Consider the following 25963-nt stretch of genomic DNA (forward strand, 5'->3'; position numbering starts at 1 on the left):
TACGTACTGGGGGGCTTTGGGGAAAAGAAGAAAAAATTTTAAAAAAAGAAAGAAAGTTGGTAACAGATGTTAGCTCAGGGCCAATCTTCCTCACAAAAAAGAAAGAAAGAAAATTCCATTATCCTTACCTCCATCTCCTCTAATTCTGGTAGCATCCATAGACTCCTAACACTCAGCATGTGCTAACTAAGGCAAACATATCCTATATAAAATTCATATAAAGGTAGGGACCTCCCAACCCTCTCTCCCTGTCTTAGATTATTTCAAAAATCTGACTCAGGGCTAAGTGATACATATTCATTATGGCCACTAGCATTTTAAAAAAAATTTCAAAGAGATCATCAAATATTTGAGTTGATTATACTTAAACTACAGAATCATGGCGTTTTAGGCAACAGACCCCTCATTTTACCTCAAGGGTTAAGTGACTTGCTCAACATCACACAGTTAAGTAAACAGAAGCCTTGCACCAGCACTCGGGTCCCATTCCCAGGTAAGTAATCCTGAGTGTGTGTACTATAAGATAAACACAAATAACGGTGCTGTGTTCTTTATTGGAGAGAAAATGAGAATCAGCACTCTAAAATACGATTCAGCTCCACAGGGTTTCAGGCTATTCCAGTCCTGTTCTAAATGAATAGCAATTTGTAGATTTTATAAACAAAGCCAAATTTTCAAATAAGGAAATAAGACAAATGCAGCAGCATAGGAGGTCTGTGTGCTATAAAAAGAATGTGCCTCTTCTTATCTCAGAAATACTTCATATACATTTTCTTAACTTGAGAAGTCAAGCTAAATTTGATTAAGCGCCTTTCTACATATCACATGAGCCTACCACTAGTATAGAAGAGAGTGGAAACTGAAAGAAATGCCACATATTTCATGGTGTGATTCGGTTTCTTTCCAAATGACACTTTCTTTGAAAAGCCATCTATGTGGAATTTGCCTTTTGGAAAATGCTTCTTTTCAATTTTCAAACATAATTGTGATGTAATTAATCTAATCTACATTTCAAAGCTTCTGGAGCTGAGCTTTTACCACCAAAACTAAGCACAAGATCTTCTTTTACAGACCAAAATAAAGTACAGTGTATTGAATTATTAGTTAAGCTTTTGTTCTTTTCTTCAAATATTTGCATGAATTATTCAGGCTTTGTATGGATGGAGCTTTGAAATAGTCAAATTCCTTGAAATACTTCATTATTTAAGGTTCATATTTATTAAATCCTTTAGGATGTACTTTTCCTGTGAAAGTGCATATTTAGTTCGATTATTATTTATTCAGTAGAGAGTGTATACAGAACAGAGTCTCAGCTGATGGAGGAGATACAAAGATAAGCAAGACAATCTTTAGAGTTTTTACCCATAAGGGGGAATACGGAGCTATAAAATATTTGTAAACCACAAATTATAGAGTTTCTAAAGTGAAAGAGAGACCTTCCAGTCGAAGGCTAAAGGAAAAACTTCAGAGAGAAGCTAGCACTTCAAATGAGTCCCGAAGGACCAACAAGAATTTCACAGGGAGGGGAGCAGGGTAATGAGGGGGCTGAGATCTCAGCTTGACTCATGTTCTCCTGTTCATCTACGAAACCCCTTTTAGATGTGATCACTCTTGCAGTCATCTTTCTGGCTATGATGCTGGCTCCTCTAGTCTAAACTTTGATTCAGCCTCCCCACCTGACAAACATATTCTGACTACCCCAAGAGCCCCCTTTCTGAGGGCTGCCCTTGCACTCCTTCTACATGGAGACTCCTTGGTTCAGCAGTTCTGGGTATCATAAGCAGTTCGAAAGAAGCAGCACAGGGTGACAGTCACAATCTCATCAGAACCCCAACCCATACCCATCCCTCGGCTCCCTAGAGTCCTGCTTGGTGAAAGATGCCATCCAAAGCTAGAAATCTCGTCCCAAATGTGGTCTTGTGACTCCACTCCGACTTCTAACACTTCCATGATGCCCCAAATGATAGTCCTTAACTTGGTTTATAAAGCTTTTCTGTCCAGCCTCATATCTCCCCTCTGTCTGGCTCCCAGTGACTCTTTGTAGATCCCACCACACACACACACTCACAGGCACCATGTTGTATGTTGCTTCTGTTTTGCTCATGCTTCTCCCTCTATACGGAATACAAGCCTCTCTTCCCTGGGTTGCCAAAATAGTTCCTACTCATGCTGTAAGTCTCAGCTCGAATAAATTCTTTTCTTTTGAATAGCTTCTTGCTCTTTCTAATAGAACAATTTAGCCTTTCTGGACCAATTCATTACTCAGATCAGCACGACACGTCAGTCTTGGTGTTTTTCCCGGACAACAAAGGATCCTTCCTCCTTAGCAGCAGAGAGGGAGGAAGAGAGAAGAAAGCTATGAAATTTATGTTAAGATTTTTTTGAAGGGGTCCAAATCACAAATTTTGACACAAACACATCAAAATATTGCCACATTTAACTATCCTGCTTCACTGGGAAAACTCTGAAATGGTCTAAAAGAGGAATGATAAGGGATCACAGCAGGTGTGTGAACAGTGCAATGGCAAGAAAGAGGAACTCAAGGAAAGAGGATGAAGAGCATGTGGAATTAACTGGCTCTGGAGAAAATAGGAGAAATCAAGATGAGTATGATTTTTGAGCCTTCAAAACTAGGAGAAAAATGGTCTAAATGATGGGATTTAGGAGGTTCAAAAAGGGAGGAAATTTGATGGAACAGCAGGATATCAAGTGGAACATACCACAAGCAGATTTATAGCTATAAAACTCAGGGGGGAAAGTCCTGGGATAAAGATAAGATTCATTTTAGAGATTACTCAAGACATGAGAATGTGTAAGATTAGAGGAAAGAGAGGGTAAAACCAGAGTGCAAAGGCCTCGGCCTTGTGGGATGTCTATAGTTACAAAATGGGAGAAGGAAGTGAAAGTAGCTAAAAAAAAAAAGAGGAGTCAGAAGAGGTAGTGAACCAGGACAGTGGAGCATCATTTTAGCCAAAGGGAGAGAGAGGTAAAAGGAAGAATGGACAACATTGTTGGATGTTGCAGAGGAGTGAAAGGAAATGGGGACTGAAGGAAAAAACTGTTTAATTTGGTGATGCGGAAATAACAAGGGTGACCTCGGAGAGAGCAGTTTCCAAGAGGAAGGTGGGAGAGGAAGCTAGATTATAAACAGTAGAGAGCAAATGGAAGTGGATTTATAACCAAGAGGATGCTTTGAGAACCACTCTAATCCAAAATGATAGTGATAGATGAAATACAAAATGGGAGAAATGTCAGACATGTTTACACTCAAAAACACCTCTGTAGCCCAGAAGTGGAACAGAAACAATATGGTAAGTGGCCTGAAGCCGTAGACCTCCTGGATTCTGCCAAAAGCAAACAGAGACATTCAAGAGCTAGACTCAAGCATGGTATTAGAGGCTAAACATCCCCCATGTGAGGCAGAAAACTCGCTTGAAATCAAGCACTGAGATAGGGCTATCCCCTGGACAGGAGCTGCCTAGGGCTACAACCTTATATAAATCTACATACCTAGGGAGGGTGGAAGAATCAGACACAGTCTTATAGCCAGAATTTGATCCTGGAAAAGGGATTGGATCTACAATACTAGAGAGTAAGACCAAGGTCTGGCCTGGAAGTCCCAGAAACTAGATGGATAGCCACAAAACGACCAGATAGGGAAGACCGAGTCTGAAGGGACATAGGAAAGAAGGGAGGGAAGGACGGAGGGTGGAAACTAATGCTAAAAAGAGTGCCAAAAATAGAAGCAATGACTTGAAAAAGAATTCACACCAGACAAAAAATGGAGAGGAAGGTTATAAGACCAAATAAAAGAAATCAGAGGTTTAAATATTGAAATTTTGAAAGAGGTTTAAATATGGTGGAGTAGACAGCTCTTGTATCTTGTCTATCCAGAATCCATTTCCCCTTCTGACAACAGCTCTCCAATTTTCCTTAGGGAACCAGTCTCACTCTCTGTCTGTATGCATGTTCTAAACCCCTGACTAAAACTATTGGTTCAGAGATGAGCATGTGACCAAATCAGGGAATCAAAACCAATCCTGGGACTTTTTCAGATAGCAACACTGAAAAAGAAGTTCTCTTCCTGTGGGTATTGCTGAGAGAATAGGATGTAAGCCTGGAGTTTCTGGCAGCCATCTTGTCATGACACAAGGAAATCCTGCCTGGAAATGGAACCAAGACACAGAGAAGTACACTGGAGAGACGGAGAAAGCAAGACCAAGATCTAATGATATTGTTCGATACCCTGGATCCAGCCGTATGGGCTTCTAATCAGTTAAGTGAGCCCATAAGTTTCCTTTTTTGGCTAGGTTAGTTTGAATTAGGTTTCTGTTATTCATACCTGAAAGAGTCATGGCAAAACAGAAATGAAGAGACATGGCTGTTTATATTTCTGGATAACATCATCAGCTACCTAGAAACTCCAAGAAAATCAACTGAAAAACGATTAGAACCAATGATGCAAGGTCAACACGCAAAAAAGTCAATAAACCAATCATTTTAAAAATAGAAAGTGTGATAAGAAGAAAAAAACAGATTCCATTCACAATAGCAATAAAAATTAGAAAATAGCCACCCCAGAAAATGAATAAGATATGAGCAAAAATTACAAGAAAAAGCCATAAAACCTAGACAATGATCTAGGAATAGGAGGACTTAATGTTTTCAAGATAACAGTTGTCCCTTGGGCTGGCCCGGTGGCATAGTGGTTAAGTTCTCACACTCTGCTTCAGCAGCCCGGGGTTCGCTGGTTTGGATCCTGGGCACCGACCTATGCACTACTCAGCAAGCCATACCGTGGCAGCATCCCACATAGAAGAACTAGAAGGACTTACAACCAGGATATACAACTATGAACTGGGGCTTTGGGGAGAAAAAAAAAAAGATGAAGACAGTCAACAAATGTTAGCTCAGGGTCAATCTTCCTCTCCAAAAAAAAGTATTCCTGGCGCCAGCCCCGTGGCTAAGTGGTTAAGTTCACGTGCTCCGCTTTGGCTGCCCAGGGTTTCGCAGGTTTGAATCCCGGGTGCAGACATAGCATTGCTCTTCAAGCCACGCTGAGGTGGCGTCCCACATAGCACAATCAGAAGGACCTACAACTAGAATATACAACTATGTACTGGGGGGATTTGTGGAGAAGAAGAAGAAAAAAAAAAGAAGATTGGCAACAGATGATAGCTCAGGTACCAATCTTAAAAAAATATATATATCCTTAAAAAAAAATTGTTCCCAAATTGTCCATAAATTCAATACATTTCCAATAGAACAAGAATTGATAGCTAGATGGAAAAGAATATAGAGAGCCCAGAAATGAGCCCATGTATATAGGAATTTAGTATGTTATAAAGATAGTATTTCAAAACAACAGGGAAAGAATGGCCTCTTCAATAAATAGTGTTGAGACAATTGGCTATTAGTAGAAAAAAAATTGTTAGTTTTTTTACCTCACATGATTTATTAAAGTAAATTCCAGATGAATTTAGGTGAAAAAACAAAATATCATCAAACTATTAAGAGAAAATATATAGGAGACAACGTATATGACCTTGAGGATAGGAAAGCTCTGAAACAATACACAAAATGCAAAAGCCATAAAGAAAAGGATTGAAAAATATTAATAAATTTTACTTTATCAAAACTTTAAATCTGTTCAACAAAGGAAACTATAAATGAGATTAAAATTCCAGTAATAAACTGGGTGAGAACACTGTAACATATATGGCAAAGGAGTTGCTCTTAAATGTCCTCAAGAAAAAGACAAACAAAATAGAAAAATGGATGAAGAATCTGAACAGGCAATTCACAAAAGAGGAAACGTGAATGACAAATAAACATTTGGAAAGATGCTCAGTCTCACCAGTTTCAGGGGAAATGCAAATAAAAACAACTTTTCACACATTTGATTGGCTGACAAGAAATAAGAAAGATTGATATCAAGTGTTGGCAAGAGTGTTGGAAAAGAGATGCTTTCTTATACCATTGCTGGGAATATAAACTGGTCAAGTCTTTTTGGAGAACAAATTGGGCAGTAATCCTTCCAACTTTAGATGCATCTGTCTTTTGACTCAGCAATCTCACACCTTGGTATTCATCCTAGAGAAATATTTGCATATGTGCAAAAAAGGAAGTAGGTACAGGGTAGTTCACTGAAGTACTATGTGTAGTAGCAAAAACTTAGAGCAACCTAAATGATCAAAAGAGGGGCAGTTAAACGGTGATGTATGTGAGTTATGTAAGAGCACACAGCAGTTAAAAAGAATTAGATAGAACACACTGACAGAGAAAAATCTCCAGTGTCCAGAGACATGGCTAAATATTTTTTTAAAAGAGCAAGTTGGTGAACAATCCACATTATATGATACCATTTAGGTCAAAGCAAAATTCCCTTTCTCTCTCTCTAAATCTGTATGTGCGTGTGTGTGTATAGAAATACATAATATCTGTATAATGTATAATATATGGATAAATAATATAGACATTTAAAGATCTGAAAAAATGAAAAGATACATTCCAAATTGAAATTAGTGTTTGCCCTAAGTAGAAATCTGAAACGGAGGTGGGAGGAGGGGTAGAAAGAAAAATTCATTTACCTGTCACATGTGGATTTTTTTTTAAAGATCCCTTGTTGCTTTACGAACGTAGGGCTTCCCTGTGTTTAGGAAAAGACCTTCCCCTTTCTAAAGTCCTGCTCCGTGTCAGGCATCTGGGCCCCTGCACTACATTCCAGACTAGCTGCATTCCTGGGAAGCCATGACTCAGGCCAGCATGCCCCAGGCCAGCCCGGGCCACAGCAGTTCTGTGCTTCAGTCCTGGGTCAACCTTCACCCAGACAGACCATGGGCAAATCAGTTTCACTTCCTTTCTCACATGGAGCTCAGTTTTGGAGCAGTTACCTCACAATGGGGTGAGAACCAGGGTGCAAGCAAATCTTCACACTATAGGCTCCCTCCTCCCATCCTCTCAGTGCCTCTGGTAACCAGCCAAGCCAGTTTGGCAGTTGGGGAGGTGGAGATTTCAGGGGAAATGCTTGTTGACTTTGTGCAGTGCTCGCAGCAAATGGGCAAGCTGGGGATACCATTGCTGGAAATTTTTTAGTGCAGTCAAATGTTCCTTGTCCATCTGGCAGACTATATGCAGTTTTTCTTGCATCTTTCTTGGGTAATTGTAGGGCAGACAAAATGGCCCTTTGCCTCATTGATGAAGCCCTGGAGAGATGATCCATAGACCTCAAAGATAGATTGAATCTGGAAGGGGGACCCAAATGCTGCGAACAACATCCTAAAAAAATGCCGTGAATAAAAACCTAACTTACCAGGCAGGGGCATCCTAAAAGGAGAGGAAGTCAGCATGTATAACACAGCTGTGCAAATTATAAAGCTTACAAGGTACAACTAACCACATCATGCTACTTGCTAAACACTGGATTCCCTCCTCCTTCTCCTCTCCCATCCCAAAATAATCTAAAACAGGGGCTGGCCCCGTGGCCGAGTGGTTAAGTTCGCGCGCTCCGCTGCAGGCGGCCCAGTGTTTCGTCGGTTCGAATCCTGGGCGCGGACATGGCACTGCTCGTCAGACCACGCTGAGGCAGCGTCCCACATGCCGCAACTAGAGGAACCCACAACGAAGAATATACAACTATGTACCGGGGGGCTTTGGGGAGAAAAAGGAAAAAAATAAAAAATCTTTATAAAATAATCTAAAACAATCCCATAACAATTACTAAAGTAGGGGAAAGGCAAACCATTCTGGGAAGGAAAAAATAGCGGCTGCTCTAGATATGTTTTTCAAAGTTTGGCTAGGATTGTTTAAGTTATTTTTCATTTTCTTTTCTTCTTGGCTGCCTTGACAGCCCTTCAGGATTTCAGCTGGTTCCAAGCACAGCTCAATAAAGATCATTCCAGAGAAGTTTCATATTCCTAAGATTCCTTACATTTCTCTTTCTTTAATTTAGGAAATGAGGTTGAAAAGGATGAAAAACAGCCCAGATTGCACCATTTCCTATGCAAGTTTCTTGCAAAGCAAGCTGTGCCTCCCTTTCCAACAAGAACAGAGAGAGGCAGTTCTGATTGGAAGGTGGGCGGTGGGTCCTTGGAGCAGCAGTAGGACTATTTGTCTTTTGAAAATGCCCCAGCAGGCTCAAAGCTGTTTGAAAACTTTTTGTAAAGGAGAGGAAAAATAAAAAGGAGACTTCTATGTGCTTAGCCAATTGAAAGCCGGTGACTGCACTACAGGACTTCATTCACTCACCAAATGTTTCCCTTGCTCCTGTGCTGTGCCAGGCTCTTGTTCTAGATGCTGAGGGTAGAGCAGTGAAGACACCCAAGGGTCTGATCTCATCGGGGAGTTTCTGTGACAGACGGGTGATCCGTGAAGTGAGCGCCAGGAAGCCCTTTCCCCCGACTGTTTCCTCCAGGCTGGGTGCGTGCTGTTCCTTCCCTCCTTTAGGCCCTTGATCCTCTTCCTCCTGCCTTTCCTTCTCCCGCATCCTTGGTTCATTGTACCCTCCACCTCTCCCCTTTATCACCACATGTCCCTTTGTAAACATCAAAGGAAAAGAAGCAAGACCAGGGAGCTGATGAAAAGGAGGCCTATGACTCATAGGAGGATGTTTTTCTATTTTTCATCTATACAACTCTCTTCTCAGAAGAACCTAGGTGCCTTTTCATTATGAGACTAGCTGACCTCCTCTTTTTTTAGGGCTTCCTCATTTCGGCTCCAATTGTCAAAATCTACTCTTAGCCATCCACTGGTGTTGGCCTATAACTCACCTGCGCCCTCAGAGGAGCCTGGGAATCATTTCTTGTTTCCCTATGCAGCTTTTTTGTTTTTCACCCTATTTCAAAAAAAAAATCTCCATACTCCTCAGAGTTCCCTACCCACATAACGCCTCTACCTCGGCACTCACGCAGTAAGCCACAACAGATGACAGTGCCCATACCTCATAGAGAAAACAGAAACCATCAGAAAAAAACTCCATTTCCAATCACCTCACCTGCTATAGACTAAATGTTTGTGTCTCCCCAAAATTCATAAGCTGAAACCTAATTCCCAATGTGATGGTATTTGGAGGTGCGGCCTTTGGGAGGTGGAGCCATCATGACTGGGATTAGTGCCCTTACAAAAGAGGCCCCAGAGAGTTCCCTCCCTCCTTCCCCCATGTGAGGACACAGCAAGAAGATGGCCAGGAAGCAGGCCCTCACCAGACCCTGAATGTGTCAGCACCTTGATCTTGGATTTCCCAGCCTACAGAACTATGAGAAATAAATTTCTGTTGTTTATCATCCACCTAGTCTAGGGTATTCTGCTATAGCAACCCAAATGGACTAAGACACCAACTATGAAGTTATCTGTACCTGCACACATGTTCTCTACTCTGCACGAAGAAGAGCTGTCTTCTCTTCACAAAGAAAGGTGAGCCCCTGCACCAGAGCTTTGAATCCCCCCAGTATGGCTTAGTCCTCTCAGGGAGAGTGCTCCATCAGTTATCTCCTTCTTCACCTCCCCCTCCCTCTCTTCTCCTCTGCTGGATCTTTTCCTCCAGTCTAACACAAAACCCCTGGTCTTTGCTTATATGAACTTCATGCTAAAGCTGGTTTAGAAACTCATCCAAGGATGAATCCTAATAAAAAAAGGAACCAGGACAGGATCTACATAAAGATACTGTTGGATCTTTAGGAATTATCCTTTATGTCTCTCACTTTTTCTCTCACATTCTACTTTCTGGGATATTTTATCATCTCTATCTTCTAATTCTTCCAGTGAATTTTTTTATTTCGCCAATCATACTTTCATATCCAACCAAGACTTCTCATATTCTGGCTCATTCTTTTTATAGTATCCTTGCTCTTATTTTAAGTAGGTAATATCTTCTCAAATCCCTGAAAATACTAATGAGAGGTTGCTGGGTTTTTAAAAAAATAAATTTACTTCTATTCCCTAAATTATTTCTCTGTCAGCCTGGTGGGATCCTCATCATTACTAGGTATATGCTGATGAGTACACATATTTATATCTCTACTCCAGGTCATGCTCCTCAACTCCAGATTTATATCTTTAATTACCTAATGAACAACTCTGCTTTGACATCCTAAGGCACCTCAGACTGAACTCACATTTTCCTCCAAACTTGTTTTTGATTTTATCTCAGTAAATGGTACTACCATCCACTCAGCTTCCCAAGTAAGAAAGCTAGAAGTAATTCTTGACTGACCCTATTTTTCCTCACCTACCTTCAATACATTAATTCCTCCTGATTCTATCTCCTTGACATCACTCAATGTTGTCCCAGTGTTTCCTACATTGTTGAAGAAATATAGCTAGTGTAACTGCTGGCATCTCTCCATGCATTTAACTACTCTATCTCAGGGAAGGTGGAGTGCCTCATGAATTGTACATTTGGAAAGGACAAACTAGGCATGTTAGTTCTGAGCCACCCTTCATCCTCTTGGCTGCTAGCTACAGGGGGGCACACATTCTAATCTTCCAGGTGTAGCATCACCCAGAGGGTGTCACAGGTTGGGTTCTCTGGGAAGCAGATTCTGAGAACCATGTTAGTGTGCAGGAGGTTTCCTAGGGAGTGCTCTTAGCATCAACAGCTGTGAAAGGGACAGGAGAGGAAAGGAAAGGAAGAAAAAGAGGAGGAAGGGAAGGGAAAAGAGTCTGGGAAGGGTAGGAACAGGAAGGGAAGAGAAGGGAGGAAAATTTGGAGAAGTTGAGCTGAGATTCAGTCTCCATAAGGTCCTCAGCTGACCTTGGGGAGCTCCAAAGCTGGGATGACCTTTCAAAGTTATCTCACACTGGGGCTTGGGGACCAAGCCTTTACTTCCCACTCTGATCAGTCACTGGATGCCTGCCACCCCAGGAAGAGGACAGGATTTTGGGCTAGTGGTTCTCTTTAGCCAAGGCCATGCTTAAAGAGGGCTGCTAGCTGAGGGTACTAGCAGCACTCCCAGCAGCCAAGGGAGTAAGTCCTTTATTTCTGAAGAGGGATCCGGTTGGCACATGACAACATTCACCTCAGAGGGCTTTTTCTAATCTAGGGATTTACCAGCATCTCATTTGGCTCTCACACTAAGCTAAGACCTCCATCTTAGCTTTTTTCCAGCAATAAACAGCATGTTTTAGAGTTCGTATGCCAATCCTTTGTTATTACTTAATTTTCTCACAGATCTAGGCTGGGAAAAGGGATGCTGTTTAAACCTAAGACACTTCTTAGTCTCCTTCCTGCCACTCCCTGTGATCAGGCCAGCCTCATCTCTTTCCTGGACTACAGCTGTTTGCTACCTGGCCATCCACCTCCATTGTTACCCCTCTCCATCTTTTTCTCCACACTTTAGCCAAAGGGAGCTTCCAAAAACACAGATCTGATCATCTCATTCCCATGTTTAAAACTCTTCTCTGTTTTCCCCTTGCCCTCAGTAATAAGGTCTAACCTTCTTAACAGGGCTGAGAAGGCCAACAAAATTTGATCTGAGCTCCTTTGTCCGGTCTGATTCTCTTAACATTTCCTTATCCCCCACCTCTGTACTTGATGCTCCAGCAAGAGAAAAGGACTTGCCGTCTCCATTAGCAACCCATTGGTTTCTTGACTGTGCTTTTGAAATATGTCTTCGGATTAGAATGTATTGAACTTCCTTGTCCAACACACACACTTGAATGTGAGCATCTTGGGAGCAGAGACACTTCCCTGTTCTTAAAGTAGGCACTCAATAAATATTAAATGAATGCGTGACTATAGCTGGAAAGGATTTATGGCCTGTTACATGCTTATTTGTTAGCAATGGCCACTAAACATGGGAAAATGTTCAACCTTACTATTAAAAAGGGGTCTGAAACAAAGAAGTACAATTTTTCACCTAGAAATTTACAGTTACCAACAATAATATTTGAAGTGAGCAAGGGTAACGTGAACGGGCACTCTAGTACACTGCAAGTATCAGAAAAGCATTTGGGGAATATTAACAAGTCTTAAGATGCTGAAACCACGTGCCCTAATAATTGCACACCTAGAAATTTATCCTGTCTAATCAGAGATAGAAGTAAAATTTATGTACAAAGGTATTCATCATAACATGTTTTTCTATTATACTGTACTCTTAAATTGTTCATACGTTCCACAACGGGTATATTTTAATTTAAAAATCAGCAAAACGTTAGTAAAATGCTGATAGCGTTAGAGGTGGGATTATAGTTGGTGGGGGCCAGCCTCCAGGATAGTCCAGTGATTCTTGCTTCCTGGTATTCACATCCTTGTGTAGTTCCCTCTCACATCGTTCCAGAGTTATCTGTATGACCAGTAGAATATGGCAGAAGTGATGATGTGCAACTTTCAAGATTAGGTTATAAAAGACTCTACAGCATCCATGTTAGTCTTTCTCTCAGATCACAGGCTCTTGGGGAAAGCCAGCTGCCATGTCAGGAGCGTACTCCATAGAGACCCACATGGCAAGGCATTGAGGCCTCCTGCTAAAACCACGAGTAAGCTTGGAAGAAAATCCTGCAGCCTGAAGCAAGCCTTCAGACGACTGCAGCCCCAGCTGACATCCTGACTGCAACCTATGAGAGACCCTGAGCCGGAGCCACTCAGTTAGGCTCCTCCTGGATTCTTGATCTAGAGAAGCTGTGAGATAACAAACGTTTATTGTTTTAAGCTGCTAAATTTTGAGTAGGATGATCAACTGTCCAGATTTCACCAGAACTGAAGGGTTTTCTGGAATACGAGACTTTCAATGCTAAAACAAGGTAAGTCCTGGGCAAACTGGGATAGTTGGTTACCCTAATATTTTTTAATATAGCTTTACTCAGATATAATTCACATACAATAACATTCACCCATTAAAGTTTCACTGGCTTTAGTACATTCAGAGTTGTGCAACCATCACCACAATCCAATTTTAGAACCTTAAAAAGAAATCCTGTGTTCTTTAGCTATCATCACTCAGTCCCTCCATCCTGCCCCCCCTCACCCCCTAGCCCTAGGCAACCACTAATCTACTTTCTGTCTCTAGTCACTCTAGTTTCAAGAGTAATTTATTATGCAGCAATAGATAATTAATACAGGGTAATGGATAATGTGATGAAGGATGCTTGCTTTTTCATTACTCTTACTTTACTCTTTTCTGAATTTTGCAAATTTTCTACAATAAAGCATATTTTCATTTAATATAAGAAAAAAGAAGTAATATTCTAATTTATTGAAAAGACGATGTAAGATTTCATGGAACTGTTGTTTTGGTCCACCCAGCACCCTTCTCCTGTTCTTCTGGTAACACTACTCGCTCCCTTAGGGAAGTACCTTTCCCTGGCTCCAGGTTGTTCTGATGTGGTTGCCAATCAAAGGACAAAGTGGATACCTGACTCAGGCTAGAATGATCAGATTTTCTCTTCCAATATATATATTTTTTAATTAAGGTCACATTGGTTTATAACATTATGTAAATTTTCAGGTATACATCATTATATTTTGGCTTCTGTATAGACTGCATCGTGTTCATCACCAAAAGTCTAGTTTCCATTGGTCACCATACATACATGCCCCTTTACCCCTTTCGCCCTCTCCCCACTCTCCTCCCCTCTGGTGACCACTAATCTGTTCTCCCTACCTATATGTTTGTTTGTTTATCTTCCACATATGAGTGAAACCATATAATATTTGTCTTTCTCTGTCTGACTAATTTCACTTAGCATAATACCCTCAAGGTCCATCCATGTTGTCACAAATGGCATGATTTCATCTTTTTTATGGCTGAGTAGTATTCCAGTGTATATATATACCACATCTTCTTTATCCATTCATCCACTGATAGGCACTTGTGTTGCTTCCCAGTCTTGGCTATTGTGGATAATGTTGCAATGAACATAAGGGTGCATATATCTTTTCAAATGATTGTTTTCATGTTCTTTGGATAAATACTCTCTTCCAATAATTTGAATCTTGAGTAGAGGCACACAAGGATGGATGGAAGGTATTTAAAAACCAGCCATCAGGATGCAGGATCCTAGAGAGTTGGTTAGGGAACTTTTGTTTCTAAGATCTCTGTAACCTTCCTGGTTTCTCTTCTGTCCTCTTGGGTATTCAGTAATTCCTTTGATTCTGTAAGTTACTCCTATATGGCTCCATAAATCTTTTTTATTTAAATTAGTTTCTGTTGCTTGCAACAAAAGAACCCTGATCCAAATAATAATAAAGAATATTCATGAGGGAGGGGAAGAGTTGACCCTCTCAAAAAAAAAAAAGTCCATAAATGTATCACTCCCACACAACAGGTTTTTTTTTCATATTACCTATTGGTTTACTTTTACATGAATTGTTTACTTTTTACAGAATCATGGTATACATATCACCTTACTTTTCGATTTTTCTACCTAACGTTATACCTGCAAAAACTTTTAGTGTTTTTACAAAGTCTATTCATTTTTAATGTATGTTATTATCTTTACTGGTGTATCCACAATTTATTAAATCTTGATCCAATGGTTGGCTATTTGAGTTGATTTTAGTGTTTTGCTAGCAGACATAATGTTTAAAACGAACATTTTCACAGCAAGTTTTGTGCTTCTGTTGAGTTCTTTCTTTCCTTAGGATAAATTTACAAAATTGAAAACTGGATCTGCTATGGTGTTATCTCTGTTTCTTTCATGCATTTGAAATGTTGCTTTGTAAAGTGAAAGGTGCTTTTGTGCTACAAGTAATTTTCTGTTTTGTCTGTTTGGATTTCCATTTGTAAGATATTCTCAGGCTGGGAAAATTCAGATGAATACAGTTTACTTAGTTATAAATTGTGCTGTGTTACGACTGTTATACAAGTATTCATGTGATTATAAATTTTTAAATAAATCTTTTATTGAATATAACATGCATAAATAAAACGGCACAAATCATAAGGGTAGAATCTCAATGAATTTTCACAAAGTGAACACACCCACGTAATCAGTATGAAGATTAAGGAGGACTACTGGCATTCTAAAAGCCCTCTTATGCTCCCACCCAATTATAACCTTCTGTCAGATAACTACTATCTGAATTTCTAGCACCATAACTTAATCTCTTCTGTTTTTGAACTTTAAATAAACATGCCCTTCTCTGTACGGTTTCTTTCACTCAATATTATGTTTATAAGTTTCATCCATGTGTAGCAGTAGTTCATTCATTCTCATTCTGTGTAGTATTGCATTGTACAGATATACATAATTTATCTCTTCTACTATCAACGGACATTGGGTTGTTTCCAAATTTTGGCTACTACAAATAGGACTGAAATTGCTGGGTCATAGGTTATTAACATATTCAGCTTTCTTAGAAATTGCCAAACAGTTTTCCAAAGTGGTGTGCCAATTTATAGTCTCACCAGCAGCGTAGAAGTGCTCCAGTTGTTTCACATCTTCTGATGCTAATTTGTGCTTTTTCATGTGTTTATTGGACATTTGGATATTCTCTTTTTTGTACCTGTTCAAGTCTTTGAAAAACTTTTGAGGGTTAGCTTTATCGAGATACAATTTTCATATAATGAAATTCACCAATTTTAAGAGTACAATTCTATGAATTTTACAAATGTATTCTATAATGTAACCATCACCATAATCATGATATAGAATCTTTTCCGTACCCCAAAAAGTTCCTCTTTGTCCTTTGAAGTCAATTTCCTTCTCCCACTTCTTGACCACTGGCAATACTGATATGTGTTCTGTCATGATACCTTTGTCTTTTCTATAATTTCATATAATGGAATCATTCAGGAAATAGTCTTTTGTGTCTGGCTTTTTGTGTCTGGCTTCTTTCACTGAGCATAAAGCTTTTGAAATTCCATCCATGTCATTTCCTGTATCAGTAGTTCATTGGGTTTTTTATTGCCGTATAGTATTCCATTGTGTAAATATACCACAATTTGTTTATCCATTCACCTGTTGATGGACATTTTGTTGTTTCCAGTTTTTGGCCGTTATGAATAAAGCTGTAATGAACATTCAAGTACATGTGTTTGCATATACATGTTTTCATTTCTTTTAGGTAGGTATCTAGGAGTGTGATTGCTGGGCCCTATGGTAAGTGTATGTTTAACTTTGCATGAAATTGTCAAAGTTTTCCAAAGTGACTATATCATTTACATTCCTACCAGAAATATATGAGCATTTCAGTTGCTCCACATCTTTACCAACACTTGGTACTGTCAGGATTGTTAATGTTAACCCTTCTAGTGGGTGTGTAATGGTATCTCATTATGGTTTTAATTTCCATTTCCTTGATGACTAGTGATGTTGAGGATCATTTTACGTCCTTATTGTCATTCATGAAATATCTATTCAAATCTTTTTTGCCCATTTTATAAATTGAGTTTTTATTCTGAGTCTCTGTTGCATTGTGAGAATTCTTAACGTATTCTTGACACAAGTCCTTTATCAGGCATATGTTATACAAATATTTTCTTCCAGTCTGTGGTTTGAGTTCTCATTTTCATAACAGTGACTTACGAAGAGCAAATTTTTTTATTTACAGGACGTCTAATTTATCAATTTTTTCTTTTATATTTCATGATTTTGGGTCCTATTTAAGAAATATTTGCCATATATAGATCACAAATATTTTATTCCCTGTCTTATTTTAATAATTTGTCCACAGATGCATGCTGTGTCATGTAATAAGTTTTAATTCTTAACATTTTTACTATTTTTTCTTGTCTTATTTTACTGGATAGGATCTCTAGTATAATGTTGAATAGAAATAATAACAATAGGCACTCATATCTCATGCCTAATCTCAGGAGAAAAGCTATTATTATTCACCATGAGAGATAATACTTGCTAGAGGTGTTTTTAGAGATTAAGATAGGACCCAGGTCTCTCACTGCCAGAAAAGGGAGTTTCAAAATATGGGAATGTGGAAAACTAGGATGAACATTGTGATATTGTATTGGAATGGGAGATATCATATAGAAGTATGGTTTTATATATAGATATGAATATAAATATAAATATGTCTGTGTATATAAATGTCTATGTATTTATATACATATGTATTTCCTAACTCTGTCCATTGACATCACAAGAGTAATGAGCACACCCATCACCTAAATCTTGGTTTCTAAATATTATTTAATATCATTCTCCAACAAAAAGAATCAGAGCTCCTTGGGGAAAAGGCTGATTATACACTTGGGGCAGGGAAAGTATGAGATCCTGGAATATCTTCTTGTCCCAGAGAGTGAGGAAATACTCCAAAAAATGATCAAAAGGACTCAGGAACCAGCTTGAAGGGACTTCAACTCATCAAACCTGGGACAATTTGAACATCAAAAAATGTACTTATAGTAACAAGTTACAACGCATTGAATAAAATAAAAATCCATGAGTTAATATGAATATGAATTTTAAAAGATTAAATAAACTTGTAGATAGACAAATAGATGGGTAGATAGAAAGAGGGAAAGAAAAGCTCTCCTTTATACTAGAATTCTAACAAATATATAAGGAAGAATGGATTAGGAAATCATCATTTTTCTATCATCATAGTAATTATTAATTCAGGAAAGAATCATCAAAAGGTGTTAAAAATTAGTGGGTGAAGATTTAGTGAAAAATAGGATATTCACATAGTCTCAAAATATCTCCACACAAAATACTTTTAATTATACAGGGAAAACAGTAATTTTACAATAGAGGAACCTGACAGACATCACTTTGACTAGGTGATTAAAGTCAACATTACCCTTAATGGGACAAATCAACACCATGGGGATCCTGATGTAATGCACTGATGCAGATACACTATCATTTCTGTGATATTCCTGCCAAAAATGCATTATCTGAATCTATTCATGAGGAAACATTAATTAAACCCAATAGTGGTATATTCTACATAATAACAAGCTTGTACTCTTCAAGTGTCATGGTCATAAAATAAAAAGTAAAGATAATGAACTATTTTGGACTTTAAAAGACTAAAGTGACATAATAACTAACACAATGTGTGATCCTGGACCAGAAAAAATCCTTTTTTTCTGTGAGGAAGATTGGCCCTGAGCTAACATCTGTGCCAATCTTCTTCCACTTTATATGGGATGCTGCCACAGCATGGCTTGATGAGAGGTGCTAGGTCTGCGCCTGGGATCCGAACCTGCAAACCCCAGGCAATTGAAGTGGAGCATGTGAACTTAACCACTACACCACTGGGCTGGCCCCTACTTTTTCTTTTTTTAATTATAAAAGATAGTATTAGGACAATTGGTGAGATTTAGTAAGGTCTGTAGATTATATTACAATATTATATCAATGTATCCTGATTTTGCTAATTTTACTGTGACTTGTAAATGAATTTCCTTGTTCTCAAAACATACATACTGAAGTATTTTAGGGATAAGGAGATATCACGTCCTCAACTTACTCTTAAATGGTTCAGAAAAATAATATAGATAGAATGAAATTGATAAATGTGACAAAATGGAAACAATCATAGAATCTTGGTGAAGGACATACAGGAGTTCTTTCCTGTTTTGCAACTTTTCTGTAAGTCTAAAACTATTTCAAAACAAAAGACTACCAAAAAAAAGAAGAAATTCCTAGCTTGCTAAAAGCTTTACATCATGAATGGATGTTGAATTTTATCAAACTCCTTTTCTGTATCTATAAGGATGATCATATACATTGTCTTTTATTCTGTTAACCTATTATATTAATATTAATGTTAAACCAATCTTCAATGCTTGAAACAAACACATTTTATATACTACTGAATTTGTTTTGCTGATATTTAATTTAGAATTTTTTTCATCTCTGATAAGAGAGAGACTGGTCTGTAATTTTCCTTTCCTGTAATGATCAACATTCTATTGGCCTCATAAAACGAGTTGGTAGTTTCTTTTTCTATTCTCTGAGTTTGTACAAGACTGGTGTTATTTTCTCCTTAATTGTGTGGAGGAATTTACTGGCATCCTCAGAATCTGGAGATTTATTGTATGATGATTTTTGGTCACTATTCAGTTTCTTTGGTAAATACAGGACTATTTTGTTTTCTGTTTCTTTGGTGTCACTTTTTGCAAGTTGGTTTGTTCTAGAAATCTCCCATTCCATCTAAATTTTCATACTTATTGACATTAAGTTGTCTAAAACATTTTCAACTTTGTAATGTCTGTAAGGATCCATAGTGATGTTTCTTTTTTCAAGCCTGATAGAGGTAATAGGTACTCTTTTGGTTTGTTTTTGTTTCTATTTTGCATGTGTGATCAGTCCTGCTAGAGATTTATCAGTTTTATTATTCTTTTCAGTGACTCCTCTCTACTGTACATTTTTTTCACTAATGTTTTTATCTTCAGTTTACCATTACCTTTTTTATACTTTCCTCCAGTTTGTTTTTTCTAAGTGCTTGAGATGGATATTTATGTAATTCTTATTTAGAGCTATAAATTTCAGCCCTTAAGATTATAAATTTCCCACTAAACATAATTTTACCTGCATCTGATTTTTTTTTTTTGCTGAGGAAGATTAGCCCTGAGCTAACTCTGTTGCCAATCTTCCTCTTTTTTTGCTTGAGGAAGATTAGCCCTGAGCAAACATCTGTTCCTATCTTCCTCCACTTTATATGTGGGTCACTGCCACAGCATGGCTGACTAGTGGTGTAGGTCTGTGCCCAGGATTCGAACCTGCAAACCCAGGCTGCTGAAGCGGAGTGGGCTGAAGTTAACCACTACACAATGGGGCTGACCCTACCTCCATCTGAAAAATTTTGATGTGTCATATTTTTATGTGATTCAGTTCTAAATATTTTCTAATTTCCATCGTGATTTTTTTCTTCGACTAATAGATTATTTAGATATATATTACTTAACTTCTATGTGTTTGGGAATTTTGTAGTTTTCAAAAAATTGTTGAATGTTAGTTTAATTACCGTCTACTCAAAGAACATACTCTATACGATTTAAATTTTTAAAAATATGGTGAAGTTTGCTTTATGGCCCAAGTTACCGTCACTTTTAGTAAATGGTTCATGTTCACATGAAATGAAAATGAATTCTGCAATTGTTGAGCGAAATATTCCATATGTATAATCAAGTCAATTTTGTTAGTTATGTTGTTTAAATGTTGCGTCCTTACTAATGTTTGTCTCCTTGTTCTATCAGTTACTGAGAGATGTGTTAAAGACTCTTATTTCCTTGCAGTTTCGGCAATTTTTTTGCTTTATGTATTTTGTAGCATATTGTTAGTTGTGTACAAAATTAGAATTGTTATAGCTTCCCTTGGGTTAATATTTTCATTATTGTGAAATATCACACTTTATTTAAAATAATGCTTCTTTCCCTAAAGTCTACTTTATATGTCATTGTTTAGCTATACCAGCTTTCTGTGGGTTAGTGTTTGCATAAAATGTCTTTCTATTCTTTTACTTTTAACTTTCCATGTTGTAATTTTAGATTATAACTCTCATATCTTTTGTAAAAGCACATAAACTTTTTAAACCAGTATGACAATCCTTGCTTTTTAGTAAAATATCATGCCATTTATATTTATGGTAATTAATGACATATTTGGGTATACAGCTAACATCTTACTATTCTGTTTTCTATTTATCTCACTTATTGCTTGTTCCTTTTTATCTTCTTTCTTGCCTTCCTTTGGCTGAATTGAGTGTTTTCTCTCTTTTTTTTTTTTAAAGATTGGCAGCTGAGCTAACAACTGTTGCCAATCTTCCTCTTTTTTTTTTTTTTAAGGATTGGCACCTGGGCTAACAACTGTTGCCAATCTTTTTTTTTCTGCTTTATCTCCCCAAACCCCCCAGTACAGAGTTGTATATCTTAGTTGCCGGTCCTTCTAGTTGTGGGATGTGGAACGCCGCCTCAACCTGGCCCCACGAGCGGGCCATGTCCGTGCCCAGGATCCGAACCCTAGGCCGCCGCAGCAGAGCGCACAAACTTAACCACTCGGCCACGGAGCCAGCCCCTGAGTGTTTTCTTTATTATTATTATGTTGTCTCTCTTTTACTATTCATACATTATATGGTTTATACATATTTTTACTCTTCTCTTAATAGCAACCCTAGAGTTTACAACATGCACCCTTGACTTGTTTCACCTTAGTATAAATTAACACTTTTACTACTTCTTAGACAAGATATCCTTGCTGGCATCCCTGTGAGAGGTCTATATCATTCTGATCTGTTATTTGGGAGTGGACATAGGTTCTCCATCATTTATGGAAACTGACACTTGTCTGGTTCTCTCTTCCTTCTGGGTTCAAGAGATCCAAATTCTTATGAAGTCATTTTCTTAGAGCCCTTCCCCTTCCAGGTAATTGAGTTTTCTGCTTTCCTGAGGCTTTAGAAAATCACCACATCTTAACTTTCGCTTTAGAGAGGAGAAGGGAAAAATACATCTCATTTTTCCATAGTAAGCTCATAGACCACAGAACAAAACATTATTTCTTAATTAACTTATTCTGCCACACCTACTAATATTATTTGGGTTTTGTGGCCTTGCCTTAGAATCTTACCATAATTAATCATACTATTTCTATGGAAAATTAATTCCAAGTTACAAACACTTATCCTTTAGGGAACTTTGAGAACTCAATATATTCGTTATATATTTTTTCTGTATAACAGCATTTTTCTTGCTTCTCCTTATTTAGAGAAAGGAAAAATTACAGAGATCAATCATAACGCTCATCATTACTATAGGAATACTTTGGTTACTTTGCTTTAGGGCTTTGTTTCAACACTAACACCACAAATGAGGTGAACATGAGGGAATATATGATCTCTTACCAAACGGCAAGATATTTTTGTGTCTTTGGTTTTCTTTGCCAGGACACAAATGACATAGAGACAGAGAGGGGGTAATAATTTCAGAGATATAACCTCCTGAGGTAAACTGTGGAGTTAAAAATGCAATCATAAGGGCTGGACCCGTGGCTGAGTAGTTAAGTTCACATGCTCTGCTTCGGCGGCTCACGGTTTTGCTGGTTCGGATCCTGGGCACGGACATGGCACCGCTCGTCAGGCCATGCTGAGGCAGCGTCCCACATGCCACAACTAGAAGGACCCACAACTAAAAAAATACACAACTATGTACTTGGGGGATTTGGGGAGAAAAAGCAGGAAAAAAAATGCAGCCATAAATACAGATGTAGGTAAGGTTTAATTTAGGGAACTGTATTTTGAGTGTTGTAGCACTTAGGCCAAAGAACCACAAGGTAGTGGCCTGGTTTAATAAGACATTATAAAGGTCCATTAGGAAACTCTCCAGGGACAAAATGGTGCTACTTTTGAAATAGACCATAGTAGTAACTGCTTTTACAAAAAGTAACCATACTGATTCCTAAATTTATCTCATTCCGTGACACCCAACTTTCCATTCTGAGGAGAGACAATGGAGTCCAGACCTCTTACCACTTCCTGTGCTCTTTAGTTTTCATCCTGGACTGGTATAGACCAACCTTTCACTCTGAGGTTTCAGGTAAGGTGGTTGCCTCAAGCACTAAGCACTTTTTACAAGATGGACTAAGGGTAAATTGAAGTCAAAATAATTTGTTTTCCTCCAAAACCCTCTCCTGATTTCACAGGTGGAATATCTTTTGTTCTTTAGTTTCCCTGGACCACTATTCCCATGTTTAGTCCAATAAATACTGAATGCAGAACAATAACAAGGTGTATCTGTGTGTGCTTATGTAATACATCATAAGAGGAAACATTTTTCCAAAATAATTTATAAGTCTAGCCTAGGACCATCTGAAAACTGGAAATGATGTATAAAACAATTCCATAGTCATAAAATGAATTTTTTAAATCTGCTTTTTCCCATAAGAGATCTTCCACATTTAATCATTCAAGAGCTGATTATCCAGAATGTGTAATATACAAACCCGTTATTTCTTCTTTTCCCTTCTGCTGCCTGATTTTTGGTCATTTCACAGCTCATTAGTATTCTCTCCCTGGGAAAATAAAAGCAAATGTAGCTCAAACTAGTATTTTCAAGTTTCTATGTAAAGATTTTGTAGGAAGAGTTATAATTATTGGTTTATATATCACTTTTCTTTAATAAGTATCTGGTTAGGCTCCACTGGGCACTGGGGAAGAATTAAAGAAGTTTAAGACATTGTCCCTGCTCTTAAGGCTCTTACAACATAATTGGAGAAACAAGGCTTGTGTAAAGTCAAATATTAATGCAAGGCAATACATATTTAAACAACAATAGGAAAGAAGTCTGGTCATACAAACATAGTGTACACAAAAACCTTATAGACATATCATGGTTTGGAAAAGGGAGAGCCTAGAATGGACTGACAAGATTGTTAAAGAAATTCCCAATAAGATAGTGAGACTTGAGCTAGATATCAAAGAATGGATGGACCTTCAACATTGGAAAAGGAAAAAAAAGGCAATTCTGTATAAAGAAAAAACCACAAGAAAATCCCAGAATTCCAGGGTCCAAAGCCCATATATACTTTTAAATGAAATATTTCAGGTATACAGAGTATAGAGAATAATATAACAAACTCTTTCGTCTTCCCCTCCCAGCTTTGTCAAATATTTACTCTTTGTCATATTTGCTTCAGATCCTTTCCCTATTTTTTTTTTGCGGGGACGGGGGGAACAATACAGATTTGGCTAAAGTCTTCTGCATACTCTATCATTATCCTTCTTTAGCAGAAGTAACAACTATCCTGAAACTGGAGTTTATCATTACCAGGAATATTTTTAAATGTTCATCACACATGGAAATACGTAGTATTATTTCATATGTTTAAACTTAATGTAAACAGTAGCATACTTTATGTATTTTTTGCCACTTTTTTCATTCGATATTCTATTATTTGAGATTTATGCATATTCTTAGTTCTAGTTCTAATTCATTTATTTTAACTATGATATAGTATTCAACTGTGTGATCATACAACAATTTACTTATCCATTCTCAGGTTGATGAACACTTAAGCTGCCTCCAATTCCTATCCTGTTACAGACAATGCTTCAATGAACATTCATTTACATGTCTCCTTATGCATTTAAGGGAGTTTCTCAGGTATATATGAAGAAGTGGACTTGTTAGATTGTAAGGACATTTTTAGCTTTAATAGATATTTCAAAATTGCCTTCCAATGTGGTTGTACCAATTTATTCTCCTGCCAGTAGTGCACAAGAGCTCCCACATCTTCCTTAACTTTGCAACTCTAATGACTACATCATAGTCATGGAACTGCCAGAGTACCCTGGAGTCAATTCTTCCTGTAAACTATCTGTCTGTGTAGGTGATGCTCAGTGTTGGATCTCACTACGAACCAGCCTAGCCCAAGCTAAGGGGGATTATCAAACTTCTAGGAGAGAACTGAGGAAGAGCAAAGAACCAACTGGTGTAGTGGTTGATGACTGGGTGCAAGTTTTATTCATTTTTGCAGCGCCAGTATCTAGTACAACCTGAAACTCAGTAATCAAGGCTCAGTAGATGTTAAATTGACTGAAACTAATTATAAACCCTGATCTGTTTCTGGCTTTCACTCCTCTAAGCTTCAATTTCCCCATCTGTAAATTATGGATGATAATAATTCAAGGAGTCATTCCAACGATAAAATGAAATATAAATGTGAAAACATTTATCAACTCTAAAAAGCAATGCAAATTAAGTTATAAAAGGTTTGAAAGTGCTTCTGTGTCGTGACTTCTCAGCTATGACCAGATAACATTTAAGTGGTTCAAAAGCATTACCACATTTCTCACTGGCATTTTCCTTGTAACCCTAATAAATCCTGGGGTCCCACATACCTCAGACTCTGCTCAGGATCACATGTAAAGATACAGAGTGATTTTAAAATGGTATTCCAATCTTCACTTGCAGCTCTCAAGAAGCATCAAAGAGGAATCTGATTTACGGTTACAGAGTCACCCTTGAATTCCATTCTGTTCTTTCTAGCCCTCAAACATAAAGCCCCAAACTCTTTCTCCAGGACCCAGTTTTTTGAGCTTTTGGTTATTTTCTCCCTTCTCCCTTTCTTCCAACACCTTAAAGTTTGACTTAGCTCTCTGACTAGATTATTCCCCTTCTCTTCTCACTTCTCAACTCATGTCTCCACTATCCTTTCCTTAAATTCCACATCACAAATAGATCAAGAAACAACGGGCTGGAAAACACTGCTGGGGGAAGAATGGATATTCATATCTTCATAAATCATCCCACAGCATAAATTCTTGTTATGGAAGTCAGCAACATTATTTTCAGTTCGGATGTTTAAAAAACGAGGTCCATAAACATTATCTGTTTCTTTTAAGTGGCCCTTTTTTTAAAAAAAAAAAAAAGGTTGCTCATCATTGCTCTATACTCTCAGACTCTCACTGAGAGATCTCGCGACTCCACTGTCTTTATGTGTATGACTCAAATTTACACATCATGATCTAATTCCCTCTTGTACTTTCTAGATCTGTCACTATCTTTGCAACGGCTTCTCCTTAATGCCCTTTCATCTCCTCAAACTCAATATGCCTAAAAGTGAACTCACATTCGTTCCAAATTTAGCTTCCCCTCAGGACTTCCATATTTCCATTGTTGGCATTTTAAGAAGCATGTTTATTGGCCAGGTGTGGTATTATCAGAAGAGGAAGAGAATGGGGTCAGAGAGACTAATTAAGAGACTGCACCATGTAGCAGAAAACAGACTCAGATTTCCACAGATGTTGTTTTGGGTTTATTTGGAATGACCAGAGAGAGCTCTCCTGAGGTGAGAGGTAAACCCTAAATATTGGCATCGGCAATGTAAAAGTGTTATATTTTCAGGTATTAAAAATTCATGCAAATATTTTCAGATATTGGTGCCCAGTTAACAGTTTTGATGTTGAGACAGGGAGAGACTGCCTGTAGGGGCCCCACACTTATACCTGAAAAGGGCTATTCACAAATTTCATATAGTTGCTTAGCCCTTTGTAAATAACACACAAAGCAGCGGGGAAATTTTCATGAGTTTCCTTCCTTTTGTTCCTTTTACGGATGAG

The sequence above is a fragment of the Equus przewalskii genome, chromosome 14, assembly GCF_037783145.1.
Source record: "Equus przewalskii isolate Varuska chromosome 14, EquPr2, whole genome shotgun sequence".
Classification (NCBI taxonomy): domain Eukaryota; kingdom Metazoa; phylum Chordata; class Mammalia; order Perissodactyla; family Equidae; genus Equus; species Equus przewalskii.